At 50.3% G+C, this 24,614-nt stretch overlaps 1 pseudogene; it reads right to left on the bottom strand.

The window, feature by feature from the left end:
• Positions 1–24,614, bottom strand: part of LOC142272600 (uncharacterized) — a 140,505-nt pseudogene that overhangs the window by 30,289 nt on the left and 85,602 nt on the right.

Raw genomic sequence — 24,614 nt, 5'->3', positions numbered from 1 at the left:
CTCCCTCCTGAGCCCTAAAGCACAGGCCCCGGTCACCAACCTAAGCTCTGACGATCTGGCCACTTTCTTCTTACAAAAGATCAACGACATCCACAAATAAATCTTTGAAAACTCCCCTCAGAGCCTGGATCCCCTCCTCTCCGGCACCTCAAGTTCACTATCAATATTTGAGCCTGTCACAGAAGAAGTGACGCGTCTCCTCGCCTCTTCCCGCCCAACAACATGCACCAGTGACCCTCTTCACTCACATCTCCTTCAGGCTCTCCCCAGCTGTCACTACCCATCTAACCAAAATGTTTAACCTCTCTCTTTCATCAGGTATCTTTCCTTCATCATTTAAACATGCCATCATAACCCCTCTACTCAAACCTTCCCTGGTCTGTGCCGCTAACTACAGACCAGTCTCTAACCTTCCCTTTATCGCTAAGCTCCTGGAACGCTTGGTCTACTCTCGGCTAATCTGCTATTTATCTTTAAACTCACTTCTTGATCCCGCTCAATCTGGTTTCCGCTCTTTACACTCCACCGAAACGGCCCTCACCAAAGCCTCAAATGATCTATTAACAGCAAAATCTAAAGACCACTATTCCCTATTGTTTCTCTTGGATCTCTCAGCTGCTTTTGACACTGGATCACCAACTTCTCCTCACCATGCTCCGCTCTATTGGCCTCAAGGACACCGCTCTCGCCTGGTTCTCCTCCTATCTCTCCGACCGCTCCTTCACTGTTTCCTTTGCTGGCTCTTACTCCGCTCCTCTCCCCCTCACCTTCAGGGTTCCTCAAGGCTCAGTCTTGGGCCCTCTCCTCTTCATACACCGCCCCGATTGGACAAACCATCAGCAGATTCGGTTTCCAATACCACTTCTATGCTGATGACACCCCATTATATACATCATCTCCAATCATCACTCCTGCTTTGTTACAAAATACCAGGCATTGTCTCTCTGCTGTCTCTCAAAGCATGTCCTCTGTCTATCTGACACTGAACCTCTCCAAAACTGAGTTTCTTGTGTTTCCTCCCTCTACCAACCAACCTACACCCGACATCTCAATTACCTTCGATGATTTAATCATTATTCCCAAGCAGCACGCTCGCTGTCTTGGGGTCATATTTGACTCAGAACTCTCCTTCATTCCCCATATACAATCACTCACTCGCACATGTCACCTACATCTCAAAAACATCTCTAGAATCCGACCATTTCTTACTTTCGAAACTGCAAAAACCCCCCTTACTGCCACTCTTATTCATTCCCGCCTGGATTACTGCAACTCTTTACTGATTGGTCTCCCTTGGACCAAACTCTCCCCTCTCCAATCCATATTGAGCTGCCAGGGTCATATTCCTGTCCAGCCGCTTCACCGATGCCTCCACCTTGTGCCAGTCACTACACTGGCTACCTATCAGCTACAGAATACAATACAAACTTATATCCCTCACCCACAAAGCTCTCCACAGCTCTGCACCACCATATATCTCATCCCTCATCTCTGTCTATCATCCTACCTGTCCTCTCCACAGCTCTGCACCTCCATATATCTCCTCCCTCATCTCTGTCTATCATCCTACCCACCCCCTTCGTTCCGCAAATAATCTTAGACTAACCTCCTCCATAATACGAACCTCACACCTCCGTCTCCAAGACTTTTCTCGTGCCGCGCCAGTTTTCTGGAATGCACTACCACAAAGAATGCGACTAATATCCAGCCCCCAAATTTTTAAGCGTACATTAAAAACACATCTCTTCAGACAGCTTATCATAACTTACTAACCTAACTCTCCCCCGTCCCACCTTCTTTTTTAAATCAGATCTTTTTTTATTAAACTAAGAATCAATACAGAGAAAATATATTGCATCTTATATAACTAGTAAAGGTGTACATTGAAAATACATATGTTGTCTATAAATCAGGTTCTTCCTCTGTATATAAAAAAAAAAAAGAAAGAAAGGATTCTTCTATCAGTTCTATAAATTGAGCCTACAAACAACCTGGCTCCACAGATAAACAAAAGTTAAATTCTGCAATAATCCCTCAGTCTAATAGGAAAGCCTCCTCCATCAGCCGCGTCGCTCCGCATCATATTTCCATACCCGCTTGCCTCTCTCCCCGTTTAATCATCAATCGCACCCTTCCGGCCCCTCCCACAGCGCCGCTCACAGTCCACTCTGCCACGTAAAACACTAGTTTTAACTTTTACTCCCCAAACGTTCCATTCACTGCAAGCACAACAGTAACTGTCCAGCATTGCATCCTGCACCAGTGCCCCAGAGGGGAGGCCCGGCGGCTCCATCCATGGCTGCCAGATTTTGTAAAACTTTCTCAGTGTTTTTCTCTTTAAATAAACTCCCCTTTCCAATCTAATGACGTTAATTTATTTGTTTTTAAGCTCTGATAACGTTGGTGGTGGAGGATCTAACCAATGGTATGCCAGTATCTTCCTTGCTTGATACAGGATACAGGCTATTCCCAGGGCTGTTGGAGAATCCGGGTCCACTCCTCCCTCCCACAGACCCAACAAACAGAGACGAGGGGACGGTTGTATTGTGATATGAGATATTTGGTCTATGAGTCCCAGGGTTTGTTTCCAGAAATCACCAATGTGTCCACACTCCCACATAACACATCAAATGGGCATCATCCTGTCCACACCTAACACATTGTGCGTTTGGTCTCAGGTGGGCTTTGCACGTTGCGACATCGCAAGCCGATGCTGCGATGTCGCACGCGATAGTCCCCGCCCCTGTCGCAGGTACGATATCTTGTGATAGCTGGCGTAGCGATAATTATCGCTACACCAGCTTCACATGCACTCACCTGCCCTGCGACCGTCGCTCTGGCCGGCGACCAGCCTCCTTCCTAAGGGGGCAGGTCGTGGGCGTCACAGCGACGTCACACTGCAGGCGGCCAATGGCGGCAGAGGGGCGGAGATGAGCGGGATGTAAACATCCCGCCCACCTTCTTCCTTCCGCATTGCAGCCAGGACGCAGGTAGGAGATGTTCCTCGCTCCTGCGGCTTCATACACAGCGATGTGTGCTGCCGCAGGAACGAGGAACTACATCGTACCTGTCGCTGCACCAGCATTTTGGAAATGTCGGAGCCTGCACCGATGATACGATAACGACGCTTTTGCGCTCATTCATCGTATCATCTAGGATTTACACACTACAACATCGCAAGTGACTCCGGATGTGCGTCACTTTCGATTTGACCCCACCGACATCGCACCTGCGATGTCGTAGTGTGCAAAGCCGCCCTAAGTCCCATCCTGAATAGTAGGCTGGGAGTTTTATATACCCTGTGGATGAGATATATTTGAGAAAGTCTTTGGCACTCAGAGACCGCCAGTTTAGGAACTTGTTCTAGAATGTCAGACCACTGGTGTTCCGTCAGGGGACCAACGTCCCGTTCCCATTTACTTTTAACAGTCAGTGGATATGTCTCCAGATGGGCAGGTAGTAATCTTCTGTATAGTTCAGAAATAAGGCCTTTAGAGGACTCAGATGTAAGCAGCATATGTAATGCTTGATTATGTGTCACTGTCACCGGGTTGGTCCTCCCCTGTCTTTCCAGTGCGTGCCTCAGCTGTAAATACTGATAAAAGAAGAGATGCGGGAGGGGAAACTCCGTTCTCAATTGCTCAAACTCTTGAGAGTATTATTTTGTGGTACTTGTGACACTAAATGGATCCCTTTATCTTCCCATCCTCTAAACCCTACTAATTTTTTAATTTCTGGCAAACCCGGGTTCCGCCACAGTGGCCAAAACTCCGTAGGCCCATTTATCTTCAAAAGAGCCTTACCTCTGTCCCATACCCTAAATATCATAGCCAAGGTGGGATATCGTGCCCCATTTATCTGTCTTTGTCTCACATCCAACCGGCAACCTGGGTACTTCAATACGAATCCCTCTCTCACTATATCACCACTATTATCATACGCTCCTTCTTTGCCCCAACCACTCAGATGTTGCATCTGGGAGGCTATATAGTATATATATGGGTTTGGTACCGCCAGTCCTCCCTCCTCCTTTCCCCGCTGTAGCACTTCCAGTCGAATCCTAGCCTGTTTTTTCTTCCAGATAAGTTCCCAGAATAATGTATTAATTTTTGCAAAAAATTCCCTACATATCCACACTGGAGAATTATGTATAAGATATAGTAATTGTGGCATCATTACCATTTTAATTAAATTGGATCTACCGATATTTGATAGCGGCAAACGGCACCAGGTATGTACCTTTGCTCTGAATCGCTGTAACAGGGGTTCCAGATTTAGGGCCTGGAAATCCTTCGGAATTGGGCTAACAGTTACTCCCAGATACTTAAACTCTCGGACCACAGGAACCGGTATCTGCAAGTCCGAGAAATCCACCGGGAGAGGGTCTAGCGGCATTAAAGCTGATTTGGACCAATTAATCCGAAGGCCAGACCTCCGCCCAAATTCTTGAATGATATCCATTGCCGGCAAAATCGAGGAATGTACCCTATCTAAATATAAAAGTAGGTCATCCTCATATAATGATACTTTCTGCTCCACACCTAAATCCCGTTATCTCCCTGGACTTCCGTATTGCAACTGCCAATGCCCGTCCCACCTTCTAAATGCTACTCGTACCCTTCTCTCTCCTATTTCTGTCCTCACATCCTACATACAACCAATAGCACGTAAGGGCACCCAAAAGATTACTGTCTAAAGACCAGGTCATTCATCTTTATATGTAACCAATAAACTAGCATAACGATGGCCGGCCAGATCTACAAGTGTGCGACACCTCTTGTGTCCCCCTTCTTCCCCATAGATTGTAAGCTTTGGAGCAGGGCCCTCATTCTTACTGGAGCTGCTGAATTATGTACTATTTTGTGCTATTTATGTCTATACAAGCCCCCACCAGATTGTAAAGTGCTGCGGAATATGTTGACGCTATATAAACTTAATTAGTATTAATTCAGCGGCAGCGAGTGTTAGAAAATCCCAGAGAGTGGCAGCATGTGTTGTTATCTAACAGTTCCCGATTTGTACAGCAGCGGACTCTAGGACCTTGCGAGACTGTCAGTTATTTTTCTCTCAGTTGTCAGCCTCTCAATTCCTTTATAAACCTCACCCTGAGGATATTTGGGTCAGGTTTATAGTTAATTTCTGACTGAGCTGTTTAAAAGTCATTTTCCGCTGTTCCAGACTCCTGTGGTTGCTGCAGCTCAGATAAGTGTTTGTACTTCCTACCAGGCCTCTAGTGATTGCAGTTCTGTTATGTAGTTCATTTATTGCTCCCTTGTGTCTTCCTTTAGTAATAGTGGTGTTGACAAAGAACTCATACCCTTCATCCTTACTTAGAGCCTATTTCCCAGGGTACAATAGAGCCTTAGGTATGCCAGCTCGGCGACAGGCGTGGAACCTGAAAACCTACAATAACCCTCAGTTCAGTACACCACCGCGCAACCAGCTCTGTCCTTGTCAAGGTCAAGAGTTTTGGGAAAACCACAAATGGGGTGTTTCAGGGTCACAGAGACGGAGTTCAAATTGATCTGCGCAGATGTATGTATGAGGAAAATGACCACACAGAGACGTCTATCCGGGAGAAGCTCAATGGTCTTCTGATCCGTATATTATAAAATACACACAGTTATTCAGTTCAACATTGTCCCTGATTGGTCAGAGATAAACAGCAAAGTCCATATAGTACGTCATCAGCCTATTTTTGGCGTCCTAATACCAGTTTGAATCAGCTACTGAAAACTTCTTTGTTAACATGATGCTTTGTTAACCACCCACCCGGTCATCATCACCCCCACCCGTCATCACCCCCACCCGTCATCACCCCCCGCCTGGCCATCGGCCCCTGCCTGGCCATCATTACTCACCTGTGGAAACCTCTCCTGGACTCTCCTCCTTCCCGTCACTCACACTCGGCTGATCCCCCCTCGTCATCACTTCTTCTTCTGCCTCCAGTTTAATATTAGTCGGATCTTCCCCCTGATATATCAGATGTAACAATCAGCACAATACAAGAGACCTCCAATATCTATGACACCTACGACCGCAGGAGCAGAAATGTCCCCCATATACAGATCCGGTCCAGGGCTCAGCGCCATCTACCTGAGGAGTATCCGGGACATTGTGCTTCTCCTCTGGACAGTCCTGAGGACACAGAGGACGGGGACATCTCTCTGGGGGATTTCTCCTCCTGGATCCATCTGTAGGAGACACACAGTGATGGAATAGAAAGAAAATCAGCGATGGAGGAGAAAAATAGGTATCTCTATTGTCTGAAAGTTGTTTAAAATAAATTCTACAATCAGAAAACAGAAAATTCTTGTATCTAATGATCGTATAATAGAACGACGCGTCAGAGACGTCATCACATCAACCGGAGCCAACAAGAAGCCGCGCCCCTCACCTGATGTCACCGACCGCTGCTCCTCCATCATCACCTCCTCGTACCGCTCCTTGTGTCCTTCCAGATACTCCCACTCCTCCATGGAGAGAAAGACAGCGACGTCCTGACACCTTATAGGAACCTGACAACAATGACACCGACATCACCCAGAATCCTCCAGTGCCTCCTGTATAATGTCCCAGCAGTCACCTCTCCCCTCATCACCCAGAATCCTCCAGTGCTTCCTGTATAATGTCCCAGCAGTCACCTCTCCGGTCATCACCCAGAATCCTCCAGTGCTTCCTGTATAATGTCCCAGCAGTCACCTCTCCGGTCATCACCCAGAATCCTCCAGTGCTTCCTGTATAATGTCCCAGCAGTCACCTCTCCGGTCATCACCCAGAATCCTCCAGTGCTTCCTGTATAATGTCCCAGCAATCACCTCTCCGGTCAGCAGCTCAATCATCTTGTTGCTGAGCTCTAGAATCTTCTTCTTGCTCCTCTCATGTATCGGGGGAGGGGCTGTGATGGGGTTCTGGCTCCACCCTCCTGACTCCTGGAGATGAATGATGGGAGTCACGCAGTCCTCCGATGTCTTCCTCACTATGGTGTAATCCTGTGGATGGAGAGAGACATTTAGGGAGGAGATTTCTTTCCTGACTTCAGATCTGACAATCAGTATAAATCCGGGGATCAATAATCGTCTCCAAAAATCTGGGGCCGTATTCTGGAATATTATAAGGCTGTGTGCGCATGTTGTTCTGTCCCCACTAAAAGGTGATTGAAGGCGCGTAGTTGTGAGATGTTGTGAGAATCTTACCTTTGTTTTTCCTATAGGTGAGGCAGACAGGACCAGAGCGCTCCAGAGTGAAACATGCACATGCTGAGATGAAACAATGGTGGTTTATTTTCTCCAAAGGTTAGGACATGCAGAGTACAGTAGTCCAAGTACCTGGCATTGTGGTTCTCTTGTGATGCTCGTTTCTGGAGTCACTAAGGTCAGAAGACTTTGCTTCTAGCAGCTCCAATAAGGGATGTTTTTCTCACAAAAACTCTGGCTAGAACTGCCAGGAAGTGATGCAAGAGGGTCAACAGACACTCCCATGGGCTGGACAAAAGAAACAGAGGAGCCGAAAGGTCTGACCAGTAGATGGCAGCAGAGACAAGCATGAAAAACATTAAATAACAGTTTTAATTAAAACAATTAGGAACAGCACACTCCCCGTCTGAAATTCACTTTGGGGATATCACTATTGAGTCCATAATACAACCTGAAAGGAAAGGCACGTTAAATGCAAAAACAAGCTCAATTGAGTCCAAAACAAGAAAGATGGCTCAAAGTTCAGGACCGGTAGCGTTCATCCCGTAGAGACGCTCTCTATGGGCAACAGCAGAACAAGTTCGTGGATTGGCCTTGCAAAGGTCTTCGTCTCACCTTTCCTGATGGCCTTTAGCTCCACCTTCCGAAAATTGCCGTCCTGACTAGGCAGTATCCTAGTATCAGTCCCATAGGCCAGTCATTTCTGTGGCCTGGTCTTTCATGTATGCAACCGCTGCAATTGCTTCTGTGGAGGCGTCTGAGAAGATGTGGAGTTCCTTCTTTATGCTAGAGGTGAGGGAGATTTTGATATAACATCTTGGGATGTGAATGTTGTTCAACCCACACAACGACTGTTTCCAAGCTTCCCATTTTTGCTGTTTGTCGGAAGGGAGTGGGGTATCCCAGTCCTTGACTGTTTCAGAGAATTGTCTCAGCAAGGATTTGCCTTGTATAGTGATAGGCGCCACAAATCCCAGCGGGTCGAATAAGCTGTTCACTATAGAGAGGACACCACGTTTTCTGAATGGCTTGTCTGAGCAACTTACTTGAAATCCGAAGGAGTCGGCTGCAAGATCCCATCTGATGCCCAGGCTCCTCTGCACGAGTGGACTGTCTAGCCCCAAGTCAATGTCCTTGAGCCACAGAAATCTGAGGAAGTTCCGGTGGTCCTCTCTGACTAGGAAACAGTGGAACATCTGTTCAATATCGGCAGTGATGGCGACAAGCTCTTTTCTGGACCTCAGCAATACGCCTACCAAGTTGTTTGTTAGGTTAGGACCTGTGAGGAGAACATCGTTAAGGGATACGCCTTCATGTTTGGCGCTGGAGGTGAAAACAACCCTGATTTGATTCGGTTTTCGTGGGTGGTATACACCGAATGAAGGCAGATACCAGCACTCTTCGTTTTTCTTCAAGAATGGAGCAGGTTCTGCGTGGTTGTTGCGGAATATTTTGTCTATAAAAGGCAACAATATGTTCTCTCATTTCAGGTTTGCTGTTCATAGAACGCTGAAGAGAGTTAAATCTGGTCTGAGCTTGAGCTCGGTTGTTTGGGAGTCTTACCCTGGTAGATCGGAAGGGTAATGGAGAGACCCAATGGTTGGTTTTGTCTTTAGAAAACTCACAGTCCATTATTCCAATGAATTCTCTGTCCTCTACTGACAAGGCTACTTTATCGTCGTCCTTGGTTGTGAGAAAGAATGATCCTCCCAAGTTGTCGATATGCAGAGAAGAAGCGATGTCAGGTAGCTGTATTGTGTCTGGAGACTTCTCTTTCACTCCATAGTGATGAGGACATGGCTTTAGGCAGGTTGCGCGCCCATCTCCATGCACATAAGTCTTGAAGGAATCAATTTCTGATCGATCAACGCACACATTTCCTATGACTACCCATCCCAAGTCCAGTCTCTGGGCGTATGGTGCATAGTCAGGCCCATTACACTGCTGTCGCACCTTGTGTACCCTTAGATTGTCTCTGCCGAGCAGGAGTAGAATCTCTGCGTTATTGTCCAGAGGTGGGATAACACTAGCGAGGTGTGTTAGGTGTGGTTGATGAAATGCAGCTTCTGGGGTAGGAATTTCCTTCCTGTGGCTGGGTATTTTGTCACATTCAACAAGCATTGGTAGAGGTATTTCAGTCTTCCCATTGATAGGAGAAACAATGAATCCCTGGGCTCTTCTGCCGCTAGTCTCTATGCGACCTGAGCAGGTGTTCAAGGTGTAGGGTTCTGATGGTCCATTAATTCCGAAGGCTTCAAAGAATTTGGTTCCTGCTAGGGACCGGTTGCTTTGGTCGTCTATGATGGCATACACCTTCATTGCCTTTTCTGGATGTCCCTCAGGATAAACCTTGATGAGGCATATTCGGGCACAACATTTCTGTGTTTGGCCCTCTCCACATACCTCTGAGCATGAGCAGGAGACGGCTGTGGTGGTGTCAGTCTGATTCTTGGACTCCCCGCCATGACTTGGAGTGGGAGCGGTGGTGACTGCAGCCGGTGTGTCTCTAGCTAGCTGGGTTGGGTGCATGGCCGAAACGTGTTTTTCACTATGACACTCCTCACACTTGACGATGGATTTACAGTCCTTGGCCATGTGCTCAAGTGATGCGCAGCATTTGAAACAGATCCCAAGCTCTGTGAGGACTTTCTTGCGCTCCTGTAGGGTTTTGGATCTAAACCCTCTGCACTTGTTCAGTGAATGCGGTTTTTTTATGGATGGGACATTCTTGATTGAAAGACTTATCTCGTGATGAGATGTACTGTTTATCTGTGGGTGCTGCAGGTGATGGTAGCTCAGTCTTCCTAACACTCACAGTGTTCTTAATGTCTCTGCGTTTGTGTATGGCACCTTCATACCTTGATGATGATGATGTTGCAGCTGCCGAAGTGTTGAACTCTAGGAAGTCGAGGCTGGGGTCGTTCCTCATCTGGGCCTGCTCGTCGATGAACTTGCAGAACTGAATAAATGGGGGAAAGGTGACGTCATGCACTCTTTTGTACCTTGAGACTGACGTTGCCCATTTCTCCTGCAGACTGTATGGCAGCTTCACCACGATTGGGTTCACTCCATGGGCTGTATCCAGGTAGCACAGCCCAGACAGACGAGGATCTCTTTTGGCGAGCTCCAGCTCCATGAGCAGATCACTTAGGTCTTGAAGCTTGTGGACTTCTTTAAGGTTGATCTTTGGGATGTCCTGCAGTCTCTTGAATAGGGCTTTCTCTATTGCTTCTGCGCTGCCAAAGGTGCGTTCCAGTCTCTGCCATGCAGCAGCGAGACCTGCTTCTGCTTGTCCCACAAAGACGGTTCTGAGGCTCTTGATACGGTTTGTAGAGCCTGGGCCCAACCACTTGATCAGGAGGTCGAGCTCCTGTTCTGCAGTGAAGTTGAGATTGGCGATGGCTGCCTTGAAAGTTGCTTTCCAGGCCCTGTAGCTCTCTGCACGATCATCAAATTTCGTGAGACTAGTGTTGATTAGCTCTCTGCTCACCATGAACCTGGCAAACTCAGACATATCTGATTTCTCACCACTTGTTGCCACGACGACTCGTGATGCCCCTGGGGCGTATGGGCTGCCTGGCGTGAATGGATGAGATGTTCCCGGGTAGAATGACGTTGTTGCAGGGTTGAGCTGTGGTTTAGCCTCTGTAGATTCTGATGACCGCTGCTTGAGCTGTGGAAGTGGGTCAGGAAACACTTGGTTGCCATCTTGCCGTGGTGGCTGTGTTTGAGAGGGCACCTCTTGGTGACTTATTAATTTGCTCGGGAGCTTTAGGTGGTACTGGCACTGGTAGAGGTAAGTTGGAGGTTTCGGTGTTGTCGGTTTGGACGGTACTGCAAACCGGGGTTGCTACAGGTAACTGATTCAGTACATAGTCTCTTGTGCGATCAAGTGGATTGTCTGCTTCCAGTGGTGGCGAATGAGCTGGATCAGGGCCTTGGATCAATGCTTGCTCAAGTAGTCTCACTTTAGTTAGCGCAACTTCCTCTTCCATCTGTGACCGAAGAATCTTTATCCGAGCCTCCGCTTCTGTCCTTTTGGCTTCTGCTTTAGCAGCTTCTGCTTTTACAAGGGCTTCTGCTTTAGCGGCTTCTGCTTTTGCAAGGGCTTCTGCTTTAGCGGCTTCTGCTTTTGCAAGGGCTTCTGCTTTTGCAAGGGCTTCTGCTTTTGCAGCTTCTGCTTTTGCAAGGGCTTCTGCTTTAGCAGCTTCTGCTTTTGCAAGGGCTTCTGCTTTAGCAGCTTCTGCTTTTGCAAGGGCTTCTGCTTTAGCAGCTTCTGCTTTTGCAAGGGCTTCTGCTTTAGCAGCTTCTGCTTTTGCAAGGGCTTCTGCTTTAGCAGCTTCTGCTTTTGCAAGGGCTTCTGCTTTTGCAAGGGCTTCTGCTTTAGCAGCTTCTGCTTTTGCAAGGGCTTCTGCTTTAGCAGCTTCTGCTTTTGCAAGGGCTTCTGCTTTAGCAGCTTCTGCTTTTGCAAGGGCTTCTGCTTTAGCAGCTTCTGCTTTTGCAAGGGCTTCTGCTTTAGCAGCTTCTGCTTTTGCAAGGGCTTCTGCTTTAGCAGCTTCTGCTCTTGCAAGGGCTTCTGCTTTAGCGACTTCTGCTCTTGCAAGGGCTTCTGCTTTAGCGACTTCTGCTCTTGCAAGGGCTTCTGCTTTAGCGACTTCTGCTCTTGCAAGGGCTTCTGCTTTAGCGACTTCTGCTCTTGCAAGGGCTTCTGCTTTAGCGACTTCTGCTCTTGCAAGGGCTTCTGCTTTAGCGACTTCTGCTCTTGCAAGGGCTTCTGCTTTAGCAACTTTTGCTCTTGCAAGGGCTTCTGCTTTAGCAACTTCTGCTCTTGCAAGGGCTTCTGCTTTAGCAGCTTCTGCTTTTGCAAGGGCTTCTGCTTTAGCAGCTTCTGCTTTTGCAGCTTCTGCTTTTGCAAGGGCTTCTGCTTTTGCGAGGGCTTCTGCTTTAGCAGCTTCTGCTTTTGCAAGGGCTTCTGCTTTAGCAGCTTCTGCTTTTGCAAGGGCTTCTGCTTTAGCAGCTTCTGCTTTTGCAAGGGCTTCTGCTTTTGCAAGGGCTTCTGCTTTAGCAGCTTCTGCTTTTGCAAGGGCTTCTGCTTTAGCAGCTTCTGCTTTTGCAAGGGCTTCTGCTTTTGCAAGGGCTTCTGCTATTGCAAGGGCTTCTGCTATTGCAAGGGCTTCTGCTATTGCAAGGGCTTCTGCTTTAGCAGCTTCTGCTCTTGCAAGGGCTTCTGCTTTAGCGACTTCTGCTCTTGCAAGGGCTTCTGCTTTAGCGACTTCTGCTCTTGCAAGGGCTTCTGCTTTAGCGACTTCTGCTCTTGCAAGGGCTTCTGCTTTAGCGACTTCTGCTCTTGCAAGGGCTTCTGCTTTAGCGACTTCTGCTCTTGCAAGGGCTTCTGCTTTAGCGACTTCTGCTCTTGCAAGGGCTTCTGCTTTAGCGACTTCTGCTCTTGCAAGGGCTTCTGCTTTAGCGACTTCTGCTCTTGCAAGGGCTTCTGCCTTTTTGGCTTCTTCCTTAGCGGCTTCTGCAAGGGCTTCTGCTTTTGCAAGGGCTTCTGCCCTTTTGGCTTCTTCCTCTACTTCTCTTTCTGTGAAGGAACGTCTCACCTTGGATTCCTCTGCTCTTATGCGGGCCTCTAGTATCCAGTATACTCAGGGCTGAGCTTCTTGAGGATGATGACCTGGATGACCGAGAGGAACGTCTAGATGAGGTTGATCGGTGTGATCTGGTTTCTTGCTGGTGAGAGATACGGTGTTCGGCCTTGTCTATGGCATCTTGCACCTTGGCATCTCTTTCCTTGTCTACCTCTTGTGCCTTGCTCAGGTCTGAAAGAGCTTCATCAATTTTAGAGTCTTTTAGAAAGGTAATGTACCTTGTTGACAGTCTCTTGTATCTTTCATGAGCTGTGTTCAGCCGTTCCAGAGCGGCTTGTAAGCATGTGGCATCACCTGATGAGGATTCAAGTCTTGGCATGTAATAGGTGACTCGTTCCCACAGTTCTTCCAGGTGTTCACATAGCTCATCTTTCATAGTGTGATAGTTTTCAGTGGCCTTTATCGTGGGTTTGGAAGAGCGCTTCGGTCGGACAACTTGGTCTGCTGGAGGCGTGGGATCTGCCTCCTGGACTTCATAATGGACAGTATCAGGTTGTATTTGCTCTGTTTCAGCAGTGGGGAACGGTCAGAGATCTTTTTCGGCCATTTTAATTTAAAGTGTACTGTCTCTTTAAGAAACTTGACTTTTGAATACGGGTCCGAAAATCGTTGTGCAGCTCTGCAAGGACTCCCTGATGAGATTCAAAAGGTGTCTTTAGCAAAACTTGGGGTTCGCAGTCCAGTAATGTGCAGTAATGGGGTATAATGTACTGCAAGTCTATAGAAGGGGTATGGCAAGAGAGAAACAGCAGGTGCATAAACTGTCCCTTTACAATGCAAGCAGAGGTGACACAGGACGTGGCAGATGGGAGAGCTTCCCCTTAGGCTTGTCCAGGCATGCACTGTGCAGGCAGACTAGTGCACGAGGCTTGTTGCTAGGCAGATTACATGGGAAGTTACAGGGTTCTTAGGGATCTGTAGCCGGGGTATTGAGCTGTTAAGCAGTCTTCTGACTGTTCTGTCCCCACTTAAAGGCGATTGAAGGCGCGTAGTTGTGAGATGTTGTGAGAATCTTACCTTCGTTTTTCCTATAGGTGAGGCAGACAGGACCAGAGCGCTCCAGAGTGAAACATGCACATGCTGAGATGAAACAATGGTGGTTTATTTTCTCCAAAGGTTAGGACATGCAGAGTACAGTAGTCCAAGTACCTGGCATTGTGGTTCTCTTGTGATGCTTGTTTCTGGAGTCACTAAGGTCAGAAGACTTTGCTTCTAGCAGCTCCAATAAGGGATGTGATTCTCACAAAAACTGGCTAGAACTGAATATGCCAGGAAGTGAGGTAAGAGGGTCAGCAGACACTCCCATGGGCTGGACAAAAGAAACAGAGGAGCCGAAAGTTCTGACCAGTAGATGGCAGCAGAGACAAGCATGAAAAACATTAAAGAATTTGTCCAGTTACCAAAACTGATTTTTTTTTTTTTTGATAAATCTTGCTATTATGTGCCTCTAAACACATCTATCACGTTATTTTACCAATATTATCTTTTATCATGCTCTAGCATAACATCTTCATTTCTGGCTCCAGCTCTGGTGGAGTTAATCTCTCTCTTGACTTCCTGGGTTCAGTTACTACAACTTCCATAATCCTTTGCAGTAACTAGCAATCTATCTCCCAACCCACTCTGACTGTTCCCTCCCCTCCTTCCTGTGTGCACTGTCTAATCATGGTATAGAGCTTTTATCCTTTGGTCTTTCTGATCTATTTCATAGTATCTATTTCAGGATATATTTATAAGCTATATATATAGAGAGAGAGAGAGAGAGAGAGTTATCTAACTCCACACATATGTTTCTCTATGGCTACATATGCTTGTGTATATGTGTGTTTATATATAATGTATATACACACACACAAATATAGACAGTACATGTGTGTGTTGCTATATCTTTCTACATATACTTGTATGCGTGCTTATAATATTATATATGTGTGTGTTTTTACATGATGGGTTGTGTCAGCCAGAAGATGCACCTGTGCTGGAAGAATATTTTAGTAGCCCCTCATACTACATAATTCCTCCTGTTTTGGAGGTATAAGTGGCCCCCTCACCTTTTGTACCCCTGTGTGTGTAATGTGATCCCTGATATACACACAAGAATTTTTTATTCCTTATACATACTGTATATTTATTTTTTCACATATACTTATTTTTTAATCCTTTAATTTCATGTCAGATATGTCTATAATGTCACTTGTGTAATGATATCTATATGTAAATGTGTGTGTGTGTGTGTAGGGCTGTATTTTGCCTTCGTGCTGCCCTAGGCACTTTAAGTGGTCGCGCCCCTTAGTGACAACGTAAAACTGAGTTTTCGCACATGACATCTGTTTAAGGCAGATCTACTCTGTAAAACACTTGAAAAAGTATCAATGAGAAACGAAGGGCACTAACCCCCCCCCCCAATGGGGATCACCACAGGCACATCAAAACATAGCATGAGTATAAAATATTCCCACCACACACTTATATACTGTGACTGTCACACTGCCCCTAATAAACTACACACTGCCCTCCCTTATAAATTATACCCACCACACCTTCCTCAATTATGAAATATGATCTGCACATTGTCCTCACATCATGCTGCCCCCTCCTCACAATGTCCCATGCATGCTGCCCCTTCCTCACAGTGTCCCATGCATGCTGCCCCCTCCTCACAATGTCCCATGCATGCTGCCCCTTCCTCACAATGTCCCATGCATGCTGCCCCCTCCTCACAATGTCCCATGCATGCTTCCCCCTCCTCCCAATGTCCCATGCATGCTGCCCCCTCCTCACAGTGTCCCATGCATGCTGCCCCCTCCTCACAGTGTCCCATGCATGCTGCCCCCTCCTCACAGTGTCCCATGCATGCTGCCCCCTCCTGAGTCCTTACTGAGTCCTGAGTCCTAGTCTGAGTCCTTACACTCCCCCCCCCATCGATATTGTCATTGCTCTATCCCTCAACCCTTGTCCTCTGTCTCTAGCATTGGCCCCTCTCTCCCATTTCCCCAGCAGCAGCCGCTCTCTCCCGCCTTCACCAGCAGCCTCTCCCCCAGCATCAGCCTCTCTCCCCCCAGCCTCCCCCAGCATCAGCCTCTCTCCCCCCAGCCTCCCCCAGCTTCAGCCTCCCTCCTCCAAGCCTCACCTTCCCCCTCCCAGCCTCAGCCTCCCTCCTCCCAGCCTCCCCCAGCCTCAGCCTCCCTCTTCCCTCAGCCTCCCTCCTCCAAGTCTCCCTCAGCATCAGCTTCCCTCCTCCAAGCCTCCCCCTCCCCCTCCCAGCCTCCCTCAGCATCAGCCTCCCTCAGCATCAGCCTCCCCCTCCCAGACTCCCCCAGAATCAGCCTCTCTTCTCCCAGCCTCCCCCCCAGCTTCAGCCTCTCGCTCCCCCCCAGCCTCAGCCTCTCTCTCCCCCCAGCCTTAGCCTCTCTCTCCCCCCAGCCTCCCCCCCAGCCTCAGCCTCATTGGACGCTGCAGCACGGGGCAGTGAGCTGATTGTCACGCCCGCGCGCCTCTGACCCCGGAAGTGCAGGCCATGGAACTTCAGGGGTTAGTCAGCTCACTATGCCTGGCGCCCGCCATGTATTTAAATAGACAGCAGAAGTGCGCCTCTCCTCCCTCCCAACCCCCCCCCCCCCCCCCCGGAACACAGCCGAGTGTAACGGAGGGAGGGACGGGGGGCGAGTATGTAAAAAAAAAAAAAAAAATGTATATAATTTTTTTTTTTTTTTTGGCTGCCAGAAAGTGCCGCCCCCCGCAACGTGCCGCCCTAGGCACGGGACCACGGGTGCCTAGTGGCAAATACGGCCCTGTGTGTGTGTGTGTGTGTGTGTGTGTATACAACATACTTGTGATTACTCAAAACAGGTAATGGTTGCCATTTCTCTCGGTCTTCCTCCAGATGTAAGCGATTTTTTATAACTGCAGAGTGAAGTCGCTGCTGATTCATCATAGGGTTCGCATAACATAACACTGACATGTTCGCCTGGAGTGACAGTACCAACACCGCTAGAAGTATGCTAATCACATATTTTAGGTCACAGGACCACACATTCATAGTATATCATGTCAGCATTCACACAAAAGCAGTCACATTGACAGCAGAATTGTAGCCTATCTATGGACAAACCACTTTAAATTATTCCGTCTATCCTATTGTTTTTCATCATGGTGGTTAGGCTTGAAATGATGCATGGCAACTCGCTCTCATGTAACCGGATGGACAGAATGAAGTTATAAGCATCACATTGTTAAAAAACTGTTTTTGCACCCTACATTAAAGGGGTGATTCAGTTCTAGTCTAGTAAATCATATTTATGGCCTAACTACAAGGCTCAGCATACTCCATCCCGGACTGTATGCAGTTTTTTGCCAAAAAAAAGAGAAAAAAAAAAATGACGTGGGCTTCGCCATATTTTGTATGCTAGCCGGGTACAGCAGGCAGGTACGGGCTGCCCCCAACCCCCAGCTGCCTATTTGTACCCGGCTGGGAACCAAAAATATAGAGAAGCCCTTTTTTTTTTTAATTATTTCATGAATTTCATGAAATAGTTTTAAAAAAAAAATGACGTGAGCTTCGCCTAATTTTGGTGTCCAGCCGGGTACAACTAGGCAGCTGGGGATTGGAATCCACAGTGAAGGGTGCTCAAGCTTTCTGGGCACCCCCACTGCGAATTGCAGTCCGCAGCCACCCCAGAAAATGGCGCTTTCATAGAAGCGCCATCTTCTGGCGCTGTATCCAACTCTTCCAGCTGCCCTGATGCCGGGTGGCTAGCCGGGTAATAATGGAGTTAGGGCTAGCTGTATATTATCAGCTAGCCCTAAGCCCGAAATTCATGGTGTCACACCAATATTAGACATGGCCACCATGAATTTCTAGTAATGATAAAAAAAAAAACACAACACACAAAAATATTTTTATTAGAAATAAAACACAACACAATTAGTGACTCCATCTTTATTGAAATAAACCCCCCTCCGCAGTAATCCTGGGTTAGGGTCCCGCGCCGTCCAATCCGGATCCAATATCATCTGATCGGTTTGTTGGAAGGCAAAGCGATCAGATGATGTGTCAGGATCAAGTGCCTGAATCACATCACACATCAGCTGATTGTATAAAAGCCGATTATACAATCAGCTGATGCATCAGTAGAAAAAAAAAAACATACTCACTTATGTGCTGATTGCCGGCAGCTCCTGGAGCGATCGATTGGACAGGAGTATGATCCTGTCCCATCGCTGCAGGAGCTGCCGGTAATCAGCTGATGAAGTCCCCTGACGGCAGGATCAGCTGATAGCCGGCCGGACACGAAAAAGCCGGCGAGACTACGATCAGCTGATGCGTCAGGTGACTGCATCAGGTGATCCACGGCCAGGTCCTGCAAGGAAGGTCCTGCCCCGGGGAGACTGCACACAGCAAGAGCGGCGGGACCGGGACAGGGGCTGGAAGCAAGCATGGCACCCGGACCCTGCAGACAGGTGAGTATGACATACACACACACATACACACTCACTCCGCGTCCGGTCACCTGTGCTGCTGGTGGGAGTATATGATCACACTGCCGACACCGCCCGCTCTCCTGACAGCTGAGCACAGCGGGCGGGTGGACAGTGTGATCACATACTTGCGTGACAGGGGGGATTTCAGTTGGAGAAACCCCCCCTGTACTCCACACTGGCGCCCCGTACCTCCCACAGCTGAATGCTGGTAGCGCGCGCTCTGCCTTCACCGCTCCACACTAAAAGCTCTCCGGCTCCTCCCCTCGATGCTGGGCTGTGATGTGCGGTAGTCACCGCCCACAGCCCAGTCAATCACTGTGAGTGGCGCCGGCATCCTGTGACGTACCCGTCCAGTTTGAGAGCCCGGAAATGCCGGGACGTCAGAGGATGCTGGCGGCCACAGCTCCAGGGGGTCATGTGACTGCCACTGAGCGTGCAGGATAGCGCCGCTCAGTGCCAGAAATGGAAACAGAAGCCAATGCAGAAGATGCATATAATGGGAAGTGAGAATGATTGGGGAAAAAAAAAATGGGTGAACCACCCCTTTAAATAACAGTTTTAATTAAAACAATTAGGAACAGCACACACGTTGCGTTTTTTTATGTCTTGTGCGTCCCCAGCAAAGTTTACGGCAATTAAGTAAATTCCATGCGCACGTTGCGTTTTGGATGCCAAATTTTTTACAAATTCGATGCGTTCTAAAAAAACAACAGGTCACCTATTTTGTGCATTTTGGATGCTTTTCCCTTTCTGTCTGTGGGAGAGCAAGAATCCAGAACACATCAATTCAGCACCAAAACGCTGCTTTTTATTTGTCACGCCAGAACGCAACGTGCGCACATTCCCTAACACTGAGGACAGACATTCAGGCCCCTCTACAAGCCTTATATGGAGGGCAGTATGACAACTCCTCCTGGCAGAGGGCTCCACAGTGTCACTGCTCTTACAGTAGAGAATCCTTTCCTTCCTATTCTGGATTTCCTCTCCCCAATGTCACATAACACAATGATAGGAATGTGGAGGAGTTACCTCTCCGCTCAGCAGGGAGATGATCTCCAGGGTGAGGGTTAATAATCTTCTGCTGATCTCATTCTCGTCCATCCTCGGGGGTCATTCAGGAGAAGGAGGAAAACTGGATCCGCTGCAGGGATCTCGTCCTGTCGGGGTCTGTGATAAAGAAGAATATGAAAAAATTACAGGGGAGGAGAACAAAGAACATCAATAAAACTCTGCCCGAAATAATCGCAGGAGATGTGTGAGACACAGGAGCCTCCGCGCGCGGGGGAACGGCTCGGCCCGCAGCCACAGGAGCCTCCGCGCGCGGGGGGAACGGCTCGGCCCGCAGCCACAGGAGCCTCCGCGCGCGGGGGAACGGCTCGGCCCGCAGCCACAGGAGCCTCCGCGCGCGGGGGAACGGCTCGGCCCGCAGCCACAGGAGCCTCCGCGCGCGGGGGAACGGCTCGGCCCGCAGCCACAGGAGCCTCCGCGCGCGGGGGGAACGGCTCGGCCCGCAGCCACAGGAGCCTGCATCTTGTCCCCTGCCTCCCCATGTTGACCCCACAAATATCTTTTTATCTCCCGCCATGTATGCTAATCCTTGGGTCCAGTCCGGTGGGCTATTTCACGGCTCCTGTCCGTACTTTTGGCGTTGATCATTGTCCTCCTTAAAGGACTGACCTGAGTGATGCCTCCTGCGCCATCCACCTAGCTGGATCAAGTCTCGCACCTGCACAGAAACATTGCTGTCAGGCGCAGACGCAGTTCGCTCTTCATTATTGCGGGCAGCCAAAAATATAAGTGCACATGTGCGAGATATTGCCCAGTTCTGTTGCCATTCACGTCAATCATAAAAAGAGGACGGTGCCAAAAGTACAGGAGCCGAGAGACAGGACGCCCATCGGACTGAAGCCAGGGACTTACATACATTGCGGGAGTTTTTATAAAGGTATTTGTGCGGTCTGCAGGAGGTGATAGTGGGGGGGGGGGAGCGCAGGAGGCGATAGTGGGGGGGTCTGCTGGAGGCGATAGTGGGGGAGGTCTGCTGGAGGCGATAGTGGGGGGGGGCCTGCAGGAGGCGATAGTGGGGGGGAGGGCCTCCAGGAGGCGATAGTGGGGGGGGTCTGCAGGAGGTGATAGTGGGGGGGGGGGGGTCTGCAGGAGGTGATAGTGGGGGGGGGTGTCTGCAGGAGGTGATAGTGGGGGGGGGTGTCTGCAGGAGGTGATAGTGGGGGGGGGGGGGGTGTCTGCAGGAGGTGATAGTGGGGGGGGGTGTCTGCAGGAGGTGATAGTGGGGGGGGTGTCTGCAGGAGGTGATAGTGGGGGGGGGGTGTCTGCAGGAGGTGATAGTGGGGGGGGGGTGTCTGCAGGAGGTGACAGTGGGGGGGGGGGGGTTTGCAGGAGGTGATAGTGGGGGGGGGGGTGTCTGCAGGAGGTGATAGTGGGGGGGGTGTCTGCAGGAGGTGATAGTGGGGGGGGTGTCTGCAGGAGGTGATAGTGGGGGGGGGGTGTCTGCAGGAGGTGATAGTGGGGTGTCTGCAGGAGGTGATAGTGGGGGGGGGGTGTCTGCAGGAGGTGATAGTGGGGGGGGGGGGTGTCTGCAGGAGGTGATAGTGGGGGGGTTGTCTGCAGGAGGTGATAGTGGGGGGGGGGGGTGTCTGCAGGAGGTGATAGTGGGGGGGGGTGTCTGCAGGAGGTGATAGTGGGGGGGTGTCTGCAGGAGGTGATAGTGGGGGGGTGTCTGCAGGAGGTGATAGTGGGGGGGTGTCTGCAGGAGGTGATAGTGGGGGGGTGTCTGCAGGAGGTGATAGTGGGGGGGTGTCTGCAGGAGGTGATAGTGGGGGGGTGTCTGCAGGAGGTGATAGTGGGGGGGGGGGTGTCTGCAGGAGGTGATAGTGGGGGGGGTGTGTCTGCAGGAGGTGATAGTGGGGGGGTGTCTGCAGGAGGTGATAGTGGGGGGGGGTGTCTGCAGGAGGTGATAGTGGGGGGGTGTGTCTGCAGGAGGTGATAGTGGGGGGGTGTGTCTGCAGGAGGTGATAGTGGGGGGGTGTCTGCAGGAGGTGATAGTGGGGGGGTGTCTGCAGGGGGTGATAGTGGGGGGGGGTGTCTGCAGGAGGTGATAGTGGGGGGGTGTCTGCAGGAGGTGATAGTGGGGGGGTGTCTGCAGGAGGTGATAGTGGGGGGGGGTGTCTGCAGGAGGTGATAGTGGGGGGGGTGTCTGCAGGAGGTGATAGTGGGGGGGTGTCTGCAGGAGGTGATAGTGGGGGGGGGTGTCTGCAGGAGGTGATAGTGGGGGGGGGTGTCTGCAGGAGGTGATAGTGGTGGGGGGTGTCTGCAGGAGGTGATAGTGGGGGGGTGTCTGCAGGAGGTGATAGTGGGGGGGGTGTCTGCAGGAGGTGATAGTGGGGGGGGGGGTGTCTGCAGGAGGTGATAGTGGGGGGGGGGTCTGCAGGAGGTGATAGTGGGGGGGGGGGGTGTCTGCAGGAGGTGATAGTGGGGGGGTGTCTGCAGGAGGTGATAGTGGGGGGGGTGTCTGCAGGAGGTGATAGTGGGGGAGGGGGGGTCTGCAGGGGGTGATGTTGGGGGAGACCTCCAGGGGGTCTCTCTCAGGGTCACGGAGGAGGATTCCAGATTAGATCTGCGCAGATGTATATGAATCAAGAGAAATAAGAATTATTCTTACCGTTAATTCGGTTTCTAGGACCTTCCACGACAGCATAGGAGGTTGTCTCTCCACGCCCTAATTGGGACAGGAAGCACAAGAGGTTTAAAAGGACCCTCCCACCTCCCATAGCCAGTGTCTTACACAGAACCCATAGCATATGAGAAGTACAAACACATCCAGGAATATCGAGGTTAAGGGAGGGAATTACCTGCTGTCGTGGAAGGTCCTAGAAACCGAATTAACGGTAAGAAAAATTCTTATTTCTCTAGTCCCTTCACGACAGCATAGGAGGAATACCAACGAATTGATACCTAGGGGGGACCACAGCCTGCAGGACCTTCCTGCCAAAAGCCAAATCCCTGTTGGAATCCAGATCCAAACAATAATGCTTCGTGAAAGTATGGAGGGAAGACTACGTAGCCGCCTTGCAGATCTGCTCAGGAGAAGCCCCTGCCCGTTCAGCCCAGGAGACAGAGGTAGCCCTGGTGGAGTGCGCCGTGAATCCGGTAGGCGGAGAGAGATGCTGAGCGAGGTAGGAGTCTCTAATGGCCCGCACAATCCAGTTGGCGGCGGTACTCTTAGCCACCTTCCTGCCCTTATTTCGACCAAAGGGCTGGATAAATAGGTTATGATCAAGACGCCAAGGTGCAGTAACATCCAGGTAGTGCAACACTGTCCGACGAACGTCCAAAGAATGAAACACTTCCTCACCCGGAGTCCTAGGATGCTGACAGAAGGAAGGCAGGATGATGGACTGAGAACGGTGAAAATCCGAAACCACCTTGGGAAGGAAGGAAGGGTCCAGCTGAAAGACAATGCTGTCATCTCTGACGGGCAGGTAAGGCTCCCGAATAGACAATGCTTGAAGTTCCCCGATTCTACGAGCAGACGTAATAGCCACAAGAAAGGCAGTCTTGTGACAAAGAGAACGGATGTTACAGGAGGACAGCGGCTCAAAGGGTGACTGAGACAGTCCGGTAAGGACCACAGTGAGATCCCAGCGAGGCGTCAGGACCCTCTGACGCGGACAGAGTCTACTAGCGGACACAAAGAAACGGCGGATCCAGCGATGATCCGCCAGAGCCGTGTCAAAGACTGCACTGAGTGCCGAGACCTGAACCTTCAGGGTGCTAGGCCGAAGGCCCAGGTCTAATCCACTCTGGAGGAAGTCTAGAATCTGCGCAACGTTAGGCCGGAGCGGGTCAGGAGGCCGAGAACCACACCAGGAGGAACATTTCATCCAGATTTTATTGTAAATACTATTAGTCACTGGTTTACGGTTCTTCTGTAGAGTAGCCACAACCCTGTCAGAAAGTCCCTGGGCCCTCAGTGCCCGGGCCTCAGAAGCCAGGCAGCCAATTTGAGTTTCTGGGGATCCGGATGGAAAAATCGGACCCTGGGACTGTAAACTGGGGTCGGAACCCAGGAGGACCGGTCCGTCTATCCCGAGCGTCAGGATCAGGCTGTACCAACTCCTCCGAGGCCACAGAGGGGCTACCAGGATAGTTGTGGCTCCGTCGTCTCTGATCTTCCTCAGGGTCCGTGCGAGAAGAGGAAGTGGGGGGAAAGCGTAGGCGAGGCAAAAGGACCAATCGTGGCAGAAGGCGTCCACCCCCAATGCCTTGTCCCGAGGGTTCAGGGAGAAATATGTTGCGACCTTGCGATTTCCCGCCGAAGCAAAGAGGTCCACCTCTGGAGTACCCCACCTTGCCACCAGAGAGCAGAACACCGCTTGATCCAGACTCCATTCCCCCGGATGAACATCCCGACGACTCAGGAAATCTGCCTGAAGGTTTAGGGAGCCCTTTAGATGGACTGCAGAAAGGGATAGCAGGGACTGTTCTGCCCAGTGGAAGATCCGGGAAGACACAGACTTCAGGGCGCCCGATCGTGTATTGCCCTGATGGCGGAGATGTGCCACTGTGGTGACATTGTCCGAGTAGACCAGGACGTCAGAGTCCCGGACGAGATCCTGAGCCGCAAGGAGGGCTTACCTGACCGCCCTGAGCTCCCGGTAGTTGGAGGATTGGGAGCTGACATAAGGACTCCAGACCCCCTAAATGGGGAGTTTGCCACCATAGCACCCCATCCCCGCAGGCTGGCATCGGTTGTCAGTGTAACCAGGGGCGTCTGAGTCCAGGCAACCCCCACCTGCAGGTTGTTGGGCCGCAGCCACCAGAGAAGGGATGAGGAGACGGTCCCCGAGAGGCGAAACCGTCTGTTCAGGGAGGACGGGAGTCTGTCCCAATGCGCCAGGATATGATCCTGGAGACACCGAGAATGGGCCTGAGCCCACCTGACTGAGGGAATGCAGGACGTCATAGAACCCAGAGCTGACATAGCCGCTCGAAGCGTCGGGCGAGCCTGCCTGCGAAGCTTTGAGATTTTGGCTAGCAGGGCCACTCTGTGGCCCTCCGGGAGAAAGGATGCCTGCCTGTCGGAGTCCAGCAGCACTCCGAGAAACTGCCGAGTGGAGGAGGGGTGCAACTGTGATTTTTTGAGATTGGGGATCCATCCCAAGGACCGAAGGATTCCTAAAGACTTCTCCACATAGCTCCGGAGGGTCTGAGCGGAGGGAGCCACGAGAAGAAAGTCGTCCAAATATGGAACCAGACAGATACCCTG

The sequence above is a fragment of the Anomaloglossus baeobatrachus genome, unplaced genomic scaffold, assembly GCF_048569485.1.
Source record: "Anomaloglossus baeobatrachus isolate aAnoBae1 unplaced genomic scaffold, aAnoBae1.hap1 Scaffold_352, whole genome shotgun sequence".
In the NCBI taxonomy this organism is placed as follows: domain Eukaryota; kingdom Metazoa; phylum Chordata; class Amphibia; order Anura; family Aromobatidae; genus Anomaloglossus; species Anomaloglossus baeobatrachus.
This window is presented reverse-complemented; position numbering and strand designations above follow the sequence as displayed.